This window comes from Lacerta agilis, chromosome 10 (genome assembly GCF_009819535.1).
Source record: "Lacerta agilis isolate rLacAgi1 chromosome 10, rLacAgi1.pri, whole genome shotgun sequence".
Classification (NCBI taxonomy): Eukaryota; Metazoa; Chordata; class Lepidosauria; order Squamata; family Lacertidae; genus Lacerta; species Lacerta agilis.
The window spans coordinates 48,688,070-48,707,122 of record NC_046321.1 but is presented as its reverse complement, the minus strand read 5'-3'; the positions used below and the strand labels follow the sequence as shown (position 1 = coordinate 48,707,122).

Below are 19,053 nucleotides of genomic sequence, written 5' to 3'. Positions count from 1 at the left end.
CAAGAATTATCAAAGATTATAGACAGAGGCTTTGAGATTACATCTGCAAGATCCTTTAGTACCCTTGGTACAGCTTATCAGGCCCTGGATATCTGAATTCATTTAAAGTAGCTAGGCGGCTGCTCGAGTAGGTGGAGTCCACAGGTATCCCAACCTGGGAAGGTGAAGCCAGACCAACTGTCAGGAGCTGCCACAGTGATTCCACGGGCCTCCCCGCAACCCCGCAACATGCACACCCCGTTTGATGTGGGGAACGCTCATTCCCTTACCAGCTCTTTTCCTGTCTTGGGCTGCAGCTCCCTTCTGACGCCATTTCTTCTGTTATGACCAGGTTAGGCACAGCTTTCCTTTTGGGTGAAGACAGAGGCAGTCGCTCCTTTCCTCTGTCACCCAGTGGCATTTATCCTTAACTTCAAGTTAAGTGTGAATAGGCAGGCCTCAAGTAGCTGTACCTTCTCTTCCAGCAAGAAGAAGTGAACTAAGCACTGGTAGAGTCTGGCCATGTGAGAGTATAGACCACAAGACCATAGCTGTCAGCCTCCCCCCCCCTTTTGCAGGAAATTTCCTTATTATAGCATTAGGAAACAGGAGGGAGGGCTGGCAGCTATGTATATAGCAGTGGGGGAAAGCAGGGAGGGTTGACGAGACCCTGAGACTTTGCTCGGGATCTTCCCAAGTTGTGCATTCTGTGTTAAATGATGATTTAGCATTAGGTGTGAATGTGGCTAAAAATGGAAGGCAGTCAGAAAAAGGGAAGTTATATATTTAGGCTGTGCTTGTATAACAACTCCACGTATGTTCAGCTATTAAAATCAGAGCCTAATTTAATTACAATCCTGATGGCCTTCTCTTCCTGTAAATCTCAGCACAACTCAGATGCTTCACAGGAATCCATGTCTTATTTTTGTTTCCATTCTACAGGCTTTACTAGAGCAGATAATAATGTGGTTTGATCTACTAACACTTCATTTTTCTCCAAAGAGGAAATGTAGCATTAAATTGTCATGATGGCATAGCAGTAAATAAGTTATCTGTACCTCAAAAAACTCTACTGCATGGAAATCTGATTTTAATCAGAAGCTATTGAAATTTAGTGTAATTATTGTGATGCTAAGAGTGGAGTTTGATTTTTAAAAATAGCACGTACTGATGTAAAGCTGTTGAAATAATAATGGCCCAAGAATGAAACAGTAGAAATTATTTCAAGACAGGAAAAAACACACATTGATAATAAGATTCCTGACTGATTTGATGACAGACTTAATCAGCTGCTTTAACTAATTTAAATGAGTTTGCATATTATCAAAACCTCAGTATAGGTGCTTTTCTGAGAATATTTCAAGAAGCATGAAATGTCAGATTTGTTACTATTCATTGTTAGATGAGAGCGCAATCTTTTCTCATTTTCTGATACACTACACAGAATAATAAAGCATATGCCCTTATCAAGCAGTCTTGCCTCTTTCCCTTTTACCAGTTAAAAATGGCTACCACCAGTTTTAATCAACCAAGGATTTAGTTCATTAGCCTATCAATTTAAACAGATTGAAGATTGTATTCATAATTAAAAATGCCAGTGCCTTTGCATTTTAGATCTCCAAAATTGACACTTTATTAACATAAACATTATTATTATTATTATTATTATTATTATTATTATTATTATTATTAAAGTTACCATTGTGGTTTTGCGGGTCCACTTTACTTGGTTTTTATGTCTTAGGGAACCATTAGTATGCCCTGTTTTAAGAGGGTGTGTTAAGGGAATAAACAATATAAGGTGAGGCTAGGATCTGGGGTAGTTCAAGACATTTTTGCACCTGAGGCAAAACACCCTACTGCCGCTCCTGAAATGGGGGGCATGTGAAGCTCTGCAGTGGCTTTCCTTCAAGGGAATACAAAACTCGGTGAGAAGGGGGCATTTCAAAGAACCTTGGTCCTGGTTTCCCTTGGCCCCTATGGGAGGGGGGAGACCAGTGGCAAAGTGGAGCTTCTTGGGTGGTGGCAGAAGCAGTGGGATGGGAGCAGGGAGCCAACTCTTGCATTTCCACCACCTGAGGTGGCTGCTCCAGCCCACCTCATCTGTAGACTGGCTCTGGCTAGAATATTCTGTTTATGTTTTCTGCTTGGCCAGAGTCATTCTTTCTAAGAAATTGCCTATCAAAACTGACTTTACATACCAGCTTCTGTCTTTTGTGAAAATACAGCACATAAGCTGCTTTGTGGTACATTACACATTTGGCTGCACCTATCACTGAGACTGAAGTCAGTAGTCCCCCGAGGCTTACCTCACACAGAAATTCTCTTCATAATGTGAAACAAACCTAAACATTGCTGGCATGTTTTAGCTTTGTTCTTTAAAAAAGGAAAGGTGGAAAAACCTAATGAGTAGGCAGGGAGATAAATGTATGTACTTTATATCTAAAACTAGAATTCTGTTGTTGATGAGGTAGCAGCAGCATATTAATAGGAGTCGTGTTTTACTAAAAAATATATATGGTAAATGACAAACCAGTTCACTTGTAAACTAAAGTGGCATGGGAACGACTTGCATGTGTTTGGGGCCCCATGTGACTTTGGTAGTTTCTTTTATATAAAATAGTGGTTCTGTCAAAGAATGTTTTTCTTTCTCCCAGTAGTAGTCTGGCCCAAACAGTGGGCCTTTCCAACTAATCCAGGTCATAAAAGGATGTAGATGAGAAAGAGTTTCTTCTGGATCCCTCTGAAATTATGTGAGACAATGTAATGCTATTCAAAACAATAATACAATGGTACCTTAGTTCTCGAATGTAATCTGTTCCGGAAGTCCGTTTGACTTCTGAAACGTTCAAAAACCAAGGCACAGCTTCTGATTGGTGCAGGCACCCTGGAAACAATAGCCGAGAACTGCATTGGATGTTTGGCTTCCGGAAAACATATGAAAACACTTACTTCTGGGTTTTTGTCGTTTGGGAGCTGAAATGTTCGATTAAATGTTCAAGAACCAAGGTTCCACTGTAGCTGGATCCTGTGCATGGCAAAGATAGGGAGCCAATGCAGGCAACAATTTCAGATTGTCACCAGGTCTTCTGAATGAAAGGGCATGTGAATTAAAGGTTGTGTAACCTATCTATGTTACCACTGCAAAACTAATTTACACGTCATTTAAACTTTATTAAGCATCAATAACAGCATTACTTTATGGCAGAGAAACACATTTAGATTATGATAATAGGACAACGAATAGCTAGTAGAAAATAAACAGTAATAAGCAGGGCAATATGTGATTGCTTACCTCTTACAGTTGAATTGCATTCAAGTTCAACTCAAATAATATTTTTTATGTTTTTCATTTAATTTCTTCACAACACATCCTTTTCTCCTTTTTTGTGGGCATTGCCCCCCCCCATCAGTAGCCCTCTGGAGTACAAAAGCTTACTAATAGGAATACTGCAAAAGACTAAAGGCATGCAGAGTACTGTTAAAGCCTCAAGCTAACCTCTGCATGACTGGGATCTTTTTAAAAACAAAAACTATTTGGATAAATGATTACAACAATTTGTTACAGTATGTACCATACTCTCCTCTAGGAGGTACAGAACAACTTGCATATCTTTTGCTGGTGGTCTCTCATGCTGTCACTGTACAGGACCAAATCTTAGTTTCATCAGTTGATGTAGTCACTTCACTATGTGTACTCATTGTGAATAAACTTTTATCTTGCAACTTTGTACTTAATGGAGTTTTTGCATGCAGCTTGGTAGCTAACACAGAAGTGCAATCTGAAGGACAATATTTTGGATAGTACTTTTCTGTTTCGTAAATCTGACTCGTGTTCACTGTTGTAGAGATGGTTTCAAGATGTCATGTCTGCAAAAGGTCCCATTGTGAACGAAGTGGGGATTTCCATACAGTCGTACCTCATGTTACGATAGCTGCGGGTTGCATTCTTCACGGGATACAAACGCGCTGAACCCGGAAGTACCGGAACGGGTTACTTCTGGGTTCGGCAATTCACGCATGCACAGAAGCGCTAAATCGCACTTCACGCATGCTCAGAAGCGCCGAATTGTGCTGCACACATGCACAGATTCGGCGCTTCAGGTTACGGGCTTTTCATGTCACGGACGGGGCTCTGGAACAGATCCCGTTCTCAACCAGGGGTACCACTGTATATACTTGTGGTGGTTGAAGCACCACCATTTCTGCATTGCTTTTTTTTACAATTTCATTTGACTATAATATAGGTGCTGGAGTTTGAAAGCACATCAAAGTGCAAGGAAATAAATAAGTACCTCTCCGGTGGGAAGGTAAACAGCGTTTCCATGCGCTGCTCTGGTTCGCCGGCTCCCTTAGCCAATAATAATAATAATAATAATAATAATAATAATAATAATAAATAATTTATTTTTTATACCCCGCCCATCTGGCCGGGTCTCCCCAGCCAGATGAGCGCCACAACCCCAGAGTTGTCTGCGACTGGACCTAACGGTCAGGGGTCCCTTTACCTTTAATTGCTAATTGCTCAGATAGTGTCTCTTGTGATTTGCTGCATTAGCAACTGGAGAGCAGACAATTGACATGTACTGCATTTTAAAATTTCAGCTATGGGTAAGAAAATCTACCAAGTTGGTAAGGTGTCAGGAAGGTAAAGCGAAACTGGAACACAAAGTGAAGCTGACATTTTTGTCAGCGTATGGCAGTAAGCTTACTCTGTTTTGTCACCCAGAGCTACAAAGCAAGCCTAGCACAGAAGCTTTTCCAAGGAGCTCAAGCCTTGTCACATGACTTGATATGGCCTAACCATATGCAAGAGACTTCCTTACTAGGTTACTCACTACTGGCCAGAGGTTTGAGTGCTTGAATCCCTCTACCAGGCAGCAGGATCATTCCAAACAGGAAAATGCAACATAGGAGACAAAAATAATTTCTCCAGAACCCTCAAGGAAAGGAGACATGACTATTATTTGCCACATTATTACAATGATTTTCTAGCTCTCATCGGTTGTCTATTACTACTACTACTACTACTACTACTAACAATTTATTGTAGTGATAGTTTTTTTTTTCCTTCATACTATTGTTGCAAGCCCCTATTCAAGGATGGGAGGGATATAAAACTATTGACTGAATATGCAACACGAAACACTGAACCATACATAGAACTCAGTTCCGGCACCTCTCAGCTGGGTGCCATTGCCATTATAAGAGAACAAAGGTGAGTTACTGCACCTCTTTTTCTAGAAAAATAACACTTCCCCCAGGTATTGCTGGACTATAGCGCCCATTATACGTGACCATTGGTCATGGTAGCTGGGGATGATGGGAGTTAAAATCACAACTTCCAGGAGTTCCCCATCCCTGCTGTAAGTAGCACACTGGCTATGAACACACTTGCTTTACATCACACTGGTTGCACCGAGACTCAATTTCCAGTTATAGTGCACAGAACTGTAAGTGAAATGTAGTTGTCTTTTGATATAGTGTTTACTGTTACTAAATGCATTATAAGAGTCAAGGAACATATTTACCAAAATATCCTGGATTTTAATCTCTGGTTATTTAACATACATTATGTCACAAAGACGACGAATAGCTTATCCGCTTGCAAGTATGATTACAAAATAGCATTATAGCCTTACGGATAAATATTAACGTTTTGCCCTTGCATTGTACTTCTCTACCGCTCTGTCTCGCACATGCTGTACAACGTGAAATGGCTGGGCATGATATTGTGCTTAACAAAGAAAGAAAATATTTTTTCCCACACAAAAAGGAAAAAAGTACTGTCAGTTGGGAGAAGCATCTGTCTCCCTACCTTAGAAAGAGCTTTTTGCTGTTTATGGACTGCCTTGTGGACCATCACAAAGTCCTGAATTATCTATAACAACAAAGTAGCTGTTGTTGGTATTTAAGTACTTCTGACACCCCTAATTTCTTTTATTTCATTCTTGTTTTTTAAAAAAATCCCAAAAGTTACAATACAGCTTTGTTTGCTGCCATAATATCACAAAATGATCATTCCAATCCCCAATCCCACATCATTGTCATGTTAGCTCTCCGAATAGCCTCAATAGGAACCCAACACCCCTGTTTTCCAACTTGTTGTGAACTAGAACATAAATTCATCTCAGTACTTTGTATGCTTCAGATTAGGATTACTTATTGGGCAAAGAGAATTCAGAAACCAATATTAAATCTACAGTTGCAATTGTAATATACGGTAGCTTCTTATTTGTATTTTAGACCCAATATATTGGCACTGTTCTTAATCTTATAGCACTTAGATTTCAGTTTGTTGTTGTTTTCTGTGCTATTTTAAAGTGTTGTATATTATACACCCCTTGAGACATATGTGTGGAAGGTAATAAATAATCTACAGCCAATTTGAGATGGCAACATTAACCATACTGAAAACCCACCAATTTTCTCCTATGAAACCAATTTCCCCTGCCTCCAGTGCTCAAAGGGAGAGGAAATGGGAAATATGACTGAAAATGCTTTTTTTTTTTTTTGGTCTCCGGAGGTGAGACTTAGAACATCCCCCACCTCCACTTTTAAGAAATAAAGCAAGAACTTGGCTATTTGGACCTTTTTAAGCCTAGTTAGTGTGTGTGTGTGTGTTGAAGCATACAGTACTTACTTTGCTACAGTGACATCCAGTGGCCACTAAGTTTATATAAGGACTATCCTGGGATAATGCTATGCCGTCATTACTCCTTTTGTTGCATCTTTGCTTTTCAGACTTGCAAGGATAATTTGTACACTCCACTGACTGGATTCAAAACATGCTTAAAGCATGTAGTTGTCTTTGTATTCTGGAAGTCAAATGGACTAAGCAAACAGCACACTCTGGTCCAGAAAGCCATTAAGTCCAGTACTCAGCCCTAGGCAGGATCCCCTACAAAACTCTCCATAGTTTAACAAATGTAATCCTAAAGTGTTGCAAAAACACAGACCAGAGTAGAACAGTCCACTAACAGATAAGCCGAGCCCTTTTATAACGAAAAGAACTGGAAGGGATCCTGACATTCCATTGCTTTGCTTTGCATAATTAAAGGCTAAAGGAATATCTAATTGAAACAGAAAACATTATTTTCTTCCATAATGCTTTTATTTTTGAGGAGCATATTTGTTGATTTTTTTTTTTAGAATGTAATTTGAGTAGCAGTAGTTCATAAACAAGTGCAGAGCAAATAATCATTATGCTTTCAATTATGACTACGCAATATAATAAAAAAGAAGCTGAGATGATATCAGTTTTTGTGCATCTTTCATAATTTAAAAGTGGATTGTATTCATCACAAATAATTTTGTAGCAGGATAACCCTGCTGTAGTTCATTTATATTTTATTTACACAAAGTATAAATAATATCTGATAACTTTCTATATCAGCCTATTTTTTCTACCGTTTAGTTTATTAAAGTAGATGCTATACTGTAATTCCAGAGATATTATTAAGTAGTTAATCTTCTCACTCAGAGTGCTCTGCATTGTTATGATAAACAGAATCCTGATAGTATTCCAGAAACACCATTTGTTTCCACTGAAGTAAACAAGACTTTTAAGAGATCAAGGACTTCTCTGTGATTCCGGGGGTGCAGCTGATGAGTGGTAAGATTAATATGATTTGCCTACCAATTGATCAACAGCATTGGTTTCAGAAAACAGCATGTTTCCAAAATCCCTGAAACATTGCTAGGGGAAATATATATCTGAAGCAGTATATTTATCATTAGGTTATTATCTGGAGCTCTGGATGGAAAAATTATGTTTTCCACCTACTGTAACTTCACCCAAGTATTACTGTGATACATGAAAAATTGGAGACATTCCATTTGTCACAAAACATGCATGCAAAGCTACAGCTGACAAGTAGGATATAGGCTCTGCATGGAGAAGGTTCTTGGTCCAAATCTCTGGCATAACTGTTCCAGGTTTGCAAGAGTAACGCAGCTAGCAACATCGACTACATTAGTATCTTTACTTATTTAATAGATTTTAATTCTTCTAGCTAATGTGTAAACCTTGGACTTGACCAGCCACCCTTGGGTAGCTGCTAGAACCCCAACAGGGCTTACCCTTGTTGATACATATTCTAGGTTCATTATAAGATGCCATTGTAATTCCCGCCCCGCCCCCATGCTGAGGCATTGTGAGACACTAAAATGGCACCACTATTTTGGACAGGAAATTTTAAATGGGGACTTGGAGCTGCTTGCTCATAGCTGGGGAGGGACAACAGTGCTGGAGGGAGGGCCTGTGGAGGGCATAGGGCTGCTTTAAACCTGGAACTACCCCTAGGATTTATGACTAGGAAAAATATCTGGAGTCATCGGTAAGCTTCTGCCACTGCCAACCAGAGTTGACAGTACTGGCCTAGATATACTTTGTCTGCATATAAGACAGGTTCATGTGTTCATATTCGCCACACGATTCACCTACAAGTTTTGATTTGACAGGGATTTTCCTCGACATGGTGCGCCGTGCCAACCAGTTTTAGTAATGCACAGTTGCCTGGTGGTTTTATTTTTTAAAATTAAAGCAAAATTAAAGGGGAACAGTGCATTCTTGCATGCTCTTGCTTAGCAGGTGAATTTTCTGTTGCTGCTTCTCCCCAGTGCTTGCTCTGGCGTTCTAACAACTGAGAGGGGGCACGTACACAAAATCAAGTAATGTTGGAGTGGCCACTTTTCCAGCTCTCCTCTCTGGTTCCCTATGGTACCCAGTGATATCAAGAACTACTCTCAGTATAAAAGAAAGAAATGTTTGTAGTAAACTTGCTGGAAGACATATTTCTAGACATATCTCAGGAGCTGCCAGTGCTCAGACTTCAAAGCTCTGCCTTTATAAATGTTGCAGATCTCAACCAACCTGCAGATAATAGCAGCAGTGGGAATAGTGTTAGCAGCAGCTTTCTGAATAGTTGCAATACACACACACACACACACACACACACACACACACACATATATATATATATATATATATATATATATATATATATATATATAATTAAATCATGGCAGGGAAATGCAGCTTAAAAAAATCTTAAGCTTGAGAAATGTATATTGAATCTCTTTCCATCTTTTAATGCATGCATTCTCAAATCATGGTCTTGAAGTGTTACAGATCAGTGCCATTTTATAATGGCTTCTTAAAAAAAAAACCTTCCATTTTATACTGCTGTGATATTAAAATACTGAGGGTTAATCTCCAGACCGATTTTCTGTCATATTCAAAGTTTAAGCTAGTTTTAATCTTATTAGAGTTAGATTCTGTACTATACTGTACAGAATATAGTACAGTTGTTCTTTCATTCAGTAATATTATGGATGACACAGGCAGTGTACCCCTATTTAGGTGTTAGCCTCTCATGTGATTACAATCACTTAATGGGAGAATGAGGTCCTGCTCAATGACTTCCTCTTGGCTCGTCCACTTAAAATGCATGAAGAGCAGGTAGGAGCAGGCCGATAAGTGGGTACTTGCTTTGTCTCTCATGTGATTGCATGAATAGGGCTTGTGTCCTTTCTGAATGGTTACATGAAGTTCGATGCAGTTGCAATGCTTTCTCTTTTTGGCTTTGTTAACTTTTGTTGTTGGCATCCATCTGTCTTAAGAGACATTGGAGTGTGCCTCCAGGGGTGAAGTGAAACTGCTGTGTTAGCAGCACCTAAGTCCCTGGGGCGCACAATGTGTATGGAGGTCCTGGGCTGCCAAGACAACAAGACTCCCCTCCTGGCCTCACTGATGTGGTCAAAAGGAAAGCAGAGCAATGCATTTGGCACCAGTTGGGCTGCAGGAGTTGCCAGAAGTCATACAAAGTGCCATCAAACCATGTTAGGGACTCCACTTTGGTTCTGTGTAGAGTTTACTCCTTAGCCTTCTTTTCTAAACATATCCCACAAGGCAGTGGAGATTTAGTATCAGCATTTTCCTCCTCCTAGATGGGCTACCTTCCCAGGTTGACAAGCCCCATTAACCCCTCACCTCCCTCTACAGTACATGCAGAAACCGTCTTCTTGACTGTGGGACCCACTATTGGTCTCATCCACGCAACCCACCAGAACCTGTCTTTGTATGCAGGGAATTCCCTAACCCAGCAAGGGTTTGAGACTCATTGGCTACCCTCACCTGGTTTAGCCAACCAGTATAAACTGTTTCCGGGGTGTGGTCACTGTCACTTGCTGACAGCTCCTAGGAGCCACAGGTGAGAGCTGAATGCAGAGTGGGGACCAAAGGTGGACAGACTACTCCAGAAGGAGCATGACGTGTCACCCACCAGTGGTACTACCCCAACACCCCATTTGTTAACATTGCTTTCCCAATATCTCATAAAAACCTGCTTTCACTTCCTTAGTCCAAAATAACTCCACCAAAATTGAGTTTGGTATCTTTTATTACCCTGGGCAAGAAGGCAGGGCTGGCCCACACATGAGACAAGGTGAGGCAACTGCCTCTGGCAGCAGAATCCACAGGGGTGGAAGTACTGGCCTCCCAGGAATGCATCACCTACTGCTGCCACTATAGTGGCAGCAATGGCTGTGGTGCACTCCTTGGAGACTGGATCTGCCACCTCCTCAGCAGTCCTGCCCCCTCCATCTCTTGTCAGATAGGAGGCACTGTTGGTCTCCTCCCAGCTCTAGGGGAGGAAATGTTGGGGGCTGTGCTCTGAAGTCTCCTGTGCTCTTCTGCACCCATCCATTGTGCTTCAGAGTGTGCCCCTTTCCTTCTTACAATGTCCTTTGATTCCAATTCAACTGTTGGTTGATTTGATTCCCTCCCCTTTGTTTCTGATGTAGATCTTCACTCACCCCCCTTTCTGTGCAGGGGACACCATATTGTGATTCATCTCAGGTCCCCAAATGTTTTGGGCCAGGCCTGAAAGTAGAGCAAGGCTGTAGGTGGGGCAAATAAAGCTATGAGCAGTTTCACTTCTGAATATAAATGCAGTATTCCCCAAAAGGGACTGGATTATTCAAAGGACTATAAATGGATTTTGGGGCAATACACACACCAATACCAAACTGACAAGTTCTGTGTGAATGTAGTGCTAATGGAGGTTTGGTAAATGGACTGTACTTTGTTTAGATGTGCAGAAGAAAAATAACAGATGGAGCAACTGTCTCCTAATCTCCAAAAGGCAAACATTTCTCACTGTGAGCAATATCTGCCAGGCTATTGACGTCATCTTATTCAAATCCTCATCTGTAAACTCCAAGCACTCTTGAAGCAATTCCAAGCTGCTGCTTGTTCTTCTTCTATGATCACTCATAGCCGAGTAAGATTGCCTTCCATGAACACAGTCTTAACAGTGAGTCTCTAAGTGACTGTGAAGGCCAATTCTGGATCCACATGTCCTTCCACAGTGGGGACATAGGTTTCTGGCTGGGAGTTGATCACGGTGAGGGTTGCCGAACGTGCCTTCCTCTTAGCACGTTTCTCCCTTTCGTCCTGAGTTCAAGCGTCTTCAAAACCCATGACACATTTGGTATAGGCTCTTCTCCAACTGGAGCGCTTGCAGGCCAGTGTTTCCCAATTGTTGGTGTTTATACTACATTTTTTTTAGATTTGCCTTGAGAGTCTTTAAACCTCTTTTGTTGACCACCAGCATTACGCTTTCCATTTTTAAGTTCAGAATAGAGTAGTTGCTTTGGAAGACGATAATCAGGCATCCAAACAACATGACCAGTCCATCGAAGTTGATGTTGAAGAATAATTGCTTTGACACTAGTGATCTTTGCTTTTTCTAGTACAGTGGCATTAGTTCGCCTGTCTTCCCAAGTGATGTGTAATTTTTTTTTTGGAGACACCATTGATGGAATCTTTCAAGGAGTTGAAGATGGCGTTTATAAGTGGTAGTACAATAGCTTTGTGAACAAGCATTTGGGTTTCCCTGTGAACGTCCCAGTCCTCAAATTCTCTGCACTTCATTCGTGAGAAAGCTGCACTCGCAGAGCTCAGGCAATGCTGGATTTCGGCATCAATGTTGGCCCTTACTGTATGGTATGGTATGAGAAGTGATTGACAATTTCCAGTTTTATAACATTGAGTTGGATTTGTGGCCCATAGATGATCTTTGTGGCTTTAAAGAAACTCTGTGCATCATGAGTGTTGGCTAAGTGCTGGATCTCTTGAGCTTTTTTATCCACCAGGTGTTCTTTAGTTCTCTGGTTCTTCTTTGAAGCTCAGCCTTAGCTTTGGCATAGGTTTTCTTCTTCGTTGCACAATTTATATCTCTTTGCCAGATCTGAAAGGCCTTCCTTTCCTTGTTGATAATGCATTCAATCTCACTGTCATCCTGGTGTTTCTTGGTTTGGTATCCACTAGTTTGTTCAGAGGCTGCAATAATGGATGTTAGCTAGGTCCAGTGTTCCACGATGTTATCAGTGAACTCCAAAAGCTGATAGTCCTTAAGAGCCATTTGGAAGCCATCCCACTTAATAGGATCTTGAAGGTCTTGAGTGTTCATTTTGCACCTTGGTTTCCTTCCTTGAAACCTTCGTTGAGGTCTAACCTTGATAGCCATTGTGAAACATATTAATCATATTAATCAATGAGAAATAGAGGACATTGTCAGACATTATGGCAAACTCAGGTTAGTTTTACACTACAGTACACTTGAAGCCAAGGCTCAAGCATGTTTATTCACATGGTATTAAATTATGATTTAGCATTACATTTGAACAAGTCCACAGTGTTTACTTAGAATGGTCCCCCCCAATATTAATGCTGTTCTTTTTATAGTTTGCAATACCCATATCATCATTATGCTATTACCTCAACCTGATACTGGAACCTTCATTACTAACTATATTTGGTTATTTAGTGTTCATTAAAATGGGCTAGAGTGAGTACTTTTTACTGTGGTAGGGATAATTTCTACACAGCATATACAGGTATGACTTAAGGGTAAGGCTTAGAGCAATAATAATGGATCCTATTAATTATATCAGGGTAAAAGAACAGCAAGAAAAATTTGTGAGGAAATGGTTTTCACTTACAGAATATTTGAATGAACAACCATATGTTGATATACTGCAAACTTTCTTCCTTCATTGGTCTGATTTTTCATTATGCATATAAGCATACCTTATGTTGCTAATTTTCACAACATTAATACCTTCTGAATGGTCCTAAACACTCTTAACTGTTACTTCTCTACATTTCCTGTGGTTTTTATCAGGCCATCAAATATTGTACAAATGTTTATTATTATTGTGACCAACGGTTGATTAAACAATAAGAAAATAAACCATGTTTGCATATAGGGACTTGTATATCTTGTTTCAAGATACTGAACATACATATATTTCCTAAAAGGTTTGAAAAACTTTTTAGGTTGGGATGGAGAAACTACAAATGTCTAAGTCTACGATGGGGAGCTGTCTTTTCTGCAGGTAAGGAGAAGTAGAAAATAGAACTTCTAAGGCAAAACCTTTAACAGAAAAGGAAGCTGACGTGTGTGCCTTGGTTTGCTACTGTTTACTGTAAGTGGGACAAACTGTTTTGGCACAGTGATGTTTTGGAACTGAGCTGCCCCTGGATGCTTTCATGACACAGGAAGTTTGCCACCAGCATAAAAGGAACAACAATGTTTGGATAACGGTCCTGGTGTTCTGAAATTGGCTTGGCAAGCAGAACTTGACATTTGCTTGGAAGTGAACAATACCTACCCCTGTGCTGGACTTTTCCACCATCCAGAACACAGCATAGTATGCATCTTCTAATATTAAACTGTTTTTCCACAAGCGAGCACATTTTGGATCATATATTATTCAATCATTTATTATCACTTAACACGAGAACTACCCAGAAAAGGTGGCATGCTATCTGTGGTTTCTATTGCTTTACGGCTATTTCATCATATATGTGTCTTTTTATAGAGTCAGGGTTTTCTACTACATATTTGAGTTAAAATATTTAGGAATGGCATTTAAACTCTAGTTTAATATGTAGGGCTTGTGGAATAAATAAACTATGCTTTTTTAAAAAAAGAATCATGTTAGACTGTGCTAAATATTATGAAATACGTCAGAAATTAGCATTTATTGCCAATTCTTAATGTTTTCAGAGGTCAGAATTGACTGTTCATGGAGAAGTACCAAATTTCATCCTCATATTCATGGTTCTTTGGCCAGTGTTGACCTTCAAAGCCACTCTGATGACAGTAATATTTGAAATTTACCCCAAATCCCAAGAATTGTCAAGTAAATTTAACATGTGATTCACAGTGTGCTTCTCATTCTCGTAATTGGGTGGCTGTGGAAATCACAGTGCAGTTTAAGTTCTACTTGCAGCCATTCCACTGAAATGTTCCGAAGTTAGTTAAACTAGCTAAACGATGGAATTCATTCTGACAAGAAGTAGTGATTGTCACCAACTTGGAAGGCCATATACAGTACTTACATAAGCAGTTTTACGTTTATCTTTGAACTGAAGCAACCAATTATGACAATGAAACTATATAAGTGAGAAGTCTTGAAGACAGTGGTAGACCAAGAAGATGAGCTGCATTATTTTGCAATTGTGGTGTTAATTATATAAATAATCATAATGGAACTAACACAAGTTTGATAGAATGAGATCACTTTTTCAAAACACTAATATCTGCCCTACATGATTTTTTTTCTTTTGGTAATGACAACTGACACATCCAGGTCATAAAACTTGTTGCGAAGCTATGTGTGGCAAATATTTAAATGACTGGACTTCAAGGTATATGATAGATATGCAGCCCAATTTATATGGGTGGCAAATCACAGCTTGAATTCTGACTCTTATATACCATATTCGTTTCAAGGTTGGGTTTATTTATATATTTTATTATACAGTTTTATATCTAAACAAAGCTCTTGGGTGCAGTTATTAAGCATTTTGGAACAAGGGGACACCAGTATGCTGATGACACTTGGCTCTACTTCTCCATCTGAATCAGGAGAGACTGTGAAAGCTTTGTACTAATGTCTGGATACAGCAGTGGACTGGAGGAATGCCAATAAACTGTGTTTGAATTCTGGGAACATGGGGGCTCTTTGAGTCAGTGATTCCTGTGTTCGGGAAATTGGCAAGATACCTGTTTTGGATGGGGTTGCAGTCCCCCTGAAGGACCAAGTGCATAGTTTGGGGGGTACTCAGATATACATGTTTGTTACTAGAGGCTCAAGTGTCCTCTGTGGCTAAGAGTGCCTTTTACCAGCTTCATCTGGCTTGCCAACTATGGTCGTCCCTGTACAGGGTTTGCCTGAGCACTGTAGTCCATGCACTGGTAACCTCTTGGCTACACTACTGCTATGTGCTTCATGTGGGGCTGCCCTTGGGTCTGTTTCAGAAGTTCCAGCTGATGGCTAGATTGCTGGTGGCAGCTTCTGGTCAAGAACATATGACACCATTGTTAAAACAGCTGCATTGCCTACCCATCTGCTACCGAGCCTGGTTCAAGGTCCTTGGATTGATTTGCAAAACCTTGAACAATTTGGGCCAAGGAAATCTCAAGGATTGCCTGAAGCCTTATATTCCAGCTCGATCACTGAAGATCATTTGCAGGAGCACCAAGTTGGTGAGGCTCGTTTGACAACAACGTGAAGCCAAGCTTTTAGTGTCATTTGCCCAGTCCCGTGAAACACTCTGCCAATAGAGATTCAGTGGGCACCTCCTATGCCAACTTTTCAATGCCTGCTGAAAACTTTTCTATCCACGAGGCCTATGCAGGCAATTAAAAGTACCTTCTCCACAATGGTCTGTTGATGTTTGTTTTTTATTTCTTTTTTCTTTTAACCAGTTTTTAACATTTTATGGTGTTATTGTTTGGGTTTATGTTTTTATATTGCTGTAAGCCACTGTGATACATATTTTTTATGATACAGTGATCTGTATTTTTTTTAAAAAAACAACTAAATAAACCTCTTAATCAAGAAATATCTAAGAATGAATTAGGATTGGGATTTTCTAGATTCAGTGATTTGCAAAAAAATAAATAAATAACCAAATGTGATCACACTGCAAATTTGTGTAGAATACTAAAATGGAAAGAAGAAGGAGGTATTATCTATGCTTGGTATCATATAAGGCATCTACTGCCTCACTTCTCAGATATATTCTTCAACTTGCACAAAAATCTGTGCACGCTGGTGCATCTTAACTTTGTCCATAGAGCTGGTGTACTATTCAATAAAAAACTATTATAATAAATTAAATTGTCATATGTAATATGCTCCACATCTGTGAGCTTTTGTAGATAAACAACTACATAGTTGAAATTAATAGCACATCTCCAGGTGACAACAAACTGCTCTGTATGAGAGAGGGGGGCATTCACATGGTGATTGTATAGATCTGTACAATCAATCCATTCTTCCTATAGTCTACTATAAGGCAAGATAAAGACATGGACACTGATCCCATTTTTATTACTGATAGGTGTCATAAACGAATCTCTCGTGACTGTAGAAGCTATTTAGTGTGTCTCTAGTTTTTTCAGACACATGTAAACCCATTGATTATAGATGATGAGGTCTTATATAAAGTAAAATTAAGGAAAACTGGAGCAACTATTGCATCTATGAGTGTATTGTTGTCTATATGTAGCACATAGGTCTACCCTAAAAACAATCCTTAAAGTGATCCTATATTTTCATCAACCCCCCACAGAATAGTGCTGTGTGCAATATTCTTGATGTAGATATTTAATAGTGGGTTGCATCCTTATGAATTTTGCTTAAACTTTCAACAGTAACTGAGGTGAGCTACCCAAGTCTTCTTGGTGCAATACAAAGCACTCTTTTCTAATTGTTTAATGATACCTTTGAAGTTTTCTGTAAATTGACATCTTTTTAGATAATCACTTGAATAACCTGAGCATAAAGTGTTGGTAAAGAATTTTAAATTGATTCTGCTTGACAATTAAAAAGAGAGTATAGTATATTTGCATCTGACTTGCAGAATCCACATTTTTGTTATTTTCTGTCAAAGCAGCATCAAAACAAACAAACAAAATGCAGTTTTAAAGTATTCCAAAATGAAATGCTGCTCAAGATTCATGGTTTTGTGTAGGCATTGTAGAAGCTAATAAGTCCTTCCATATCTATTGACCCCTTTCTTCGTAGGATTTGTAGCTCAGGAAAAGAATGGCTAGGAGAAAGAGGTCATACTATTAATTAACTAAGAAGTCTGGGAAATACAAATGCATTAAGGTTTAAAACCAAGTCACAAATACTAGTACTGCAAATCAACTAGAGACCTGGATTGTTCTTCCCTTCTAGCTTGCAGCTGCCTTCTGGTCTAATTCGTATTGTTTATTCATTTGGATGAAAGAGATTTTTTAAAGCATTCCCAACAGAAGCAAGTGACGGGTTTTTAAAAGGCACCCTGTTCAAGAGTTGCTAGGAAACATGCCATCTAGAAAAAAAGAATCTCCTACTGAGTTTGTCCTCATGAGGAAAAATTGTGTTGGGTTTTTGTGTGTGCAAAGTGTTATGCTATGACCTTGCTTTGAGACCTTTAGAATTATCTGTAGATGTAGGATTTCAGAATCTTATTTGCAAGAGTTTGTGAAAGCAATTGTCATAAAAAGTACTTTGTAATAGTGGATATTGGAAATTATGTCATTGTTCCAAAGAAACTCAGAACACCATACATGGATTTATTTCACATTATCCTTCTCCTGTGAGATGCATCATGATTGGGTCCTTGGTCAACCACTTGGCTTTCATTGGCCTGGGTGGGTCTTCATTTGTTTCACACTCTGCCAAAGGAAACCCCAAATTATCAGCCACTACTGCAGATTTGTTCCTGAGCAGGTCTCAGTGATCAAAACCTGTAACCCTGGAATGCAAAAAGTGTCCAAATAGTGAGTGACATTTGCCAGCCTAGTCCACTGCTTGACAACCAACTCCAGGAAGGCAGCACAAGAAATCAAACAGGACAGTTCCCTGTCAATATAGAACTTACCTTTGGTAGAACAGGAGGTGAAAGTTCAAACGCTCCCTTGAAAACAGCAAATTTTACATGACATTTACTCATGAAATACCATCTTCCACCACACTGTGCATATGGTGCTGTCAAGGGAAGTATATGAAAGAGAGCAAAGCTCACTTTCACATCGGATAGCAATACTTACCAAATCATCTGTGGGTATGAAAGGTGATGAATAAATCTAAACTCCATCACGGCCTTTGATGTCATTGGAGGATCATCAAAAGGTCCTGTCACCTAGCCATCAATCACTTCCTTTCTATTTTTTCCCCTCACTAGCCATTCCATGCCCCAAATTAACTTAAGACTGCTTGAAATAAGTAGGTGGTGAGGACCCTGTTAAGTGATCCAGAACCCAAACTTAAACCTATCAATGAAATGCATTCTCCTTGCTCAAGTGGGATGCCAGCACTTAAAAGTACTTCTCCTTTAACTTGACTGGGACTCCTTTCTCATACCTTGACCTGATTGCTCTGGTTTCTTCCCACTTGTCCCTTTTCTAACATAAAAAAAACTTTATTAAACATTAGCCCCACCCTGAACTAATTTGGGACCAGATTTGGATGGGAGATCCCCAGGTTGGCCCAGGGTTGGGTCACCCTGATTTGGGTCCCTTGGATTGGAGCTATGAGTCGGATCAAAGGGTGCTGTGTGCAGACCTCCCCAATATTTCAGGAGCACCCTATACCTCTCCAACTGCTGCTGCATTTCTATAGCCATGTAAGTGAAGAAACTAAGAAGCCAATTAGCCAAAGTTCTGTCACTCCCATCTAATCTTTCCTTGTTGTTTATCCTCTTCCTTGTCTTTATCCTTCTTCTCTGATTCCCTTACTAAGAGTGTGAACACATCCGTGTATATACCCCTCCACATTAACTGCCTTAGCTCCCTAATGAGTTTTTTTGGCAATATTTTGCTTCTGGTTAAGAATCCCTGTGATAGACATTGGGATAGACTTTCAGAATGCAACCTGATTAGATAAAAGCAAAGACCAGGACTGTGTCATGCTAATGGCATTAGCCCACCTCCTTTGTAAGTTATAGTGAGGTGGGTAGGTTGTAGCATCTAATATGCGTTCATAACTTAATTAAAATTTGTT

At 39.7% G+C, this 19,053-nt stretch overlaps 1 protein-coding gene across 1 annotated transcript in view; it reads left to right on the top strand.

The window, feature by feature from the left end:
* The window catches only part of CNTN1 (contactin 1), an 82,209-nt gene that overhangs the window by 8,201 nt on the left and 54,955 nt on the right, over window positions 1–19,053 (top strand). The gene's annotated exons all lie outside the window — the stretch shown is intronic.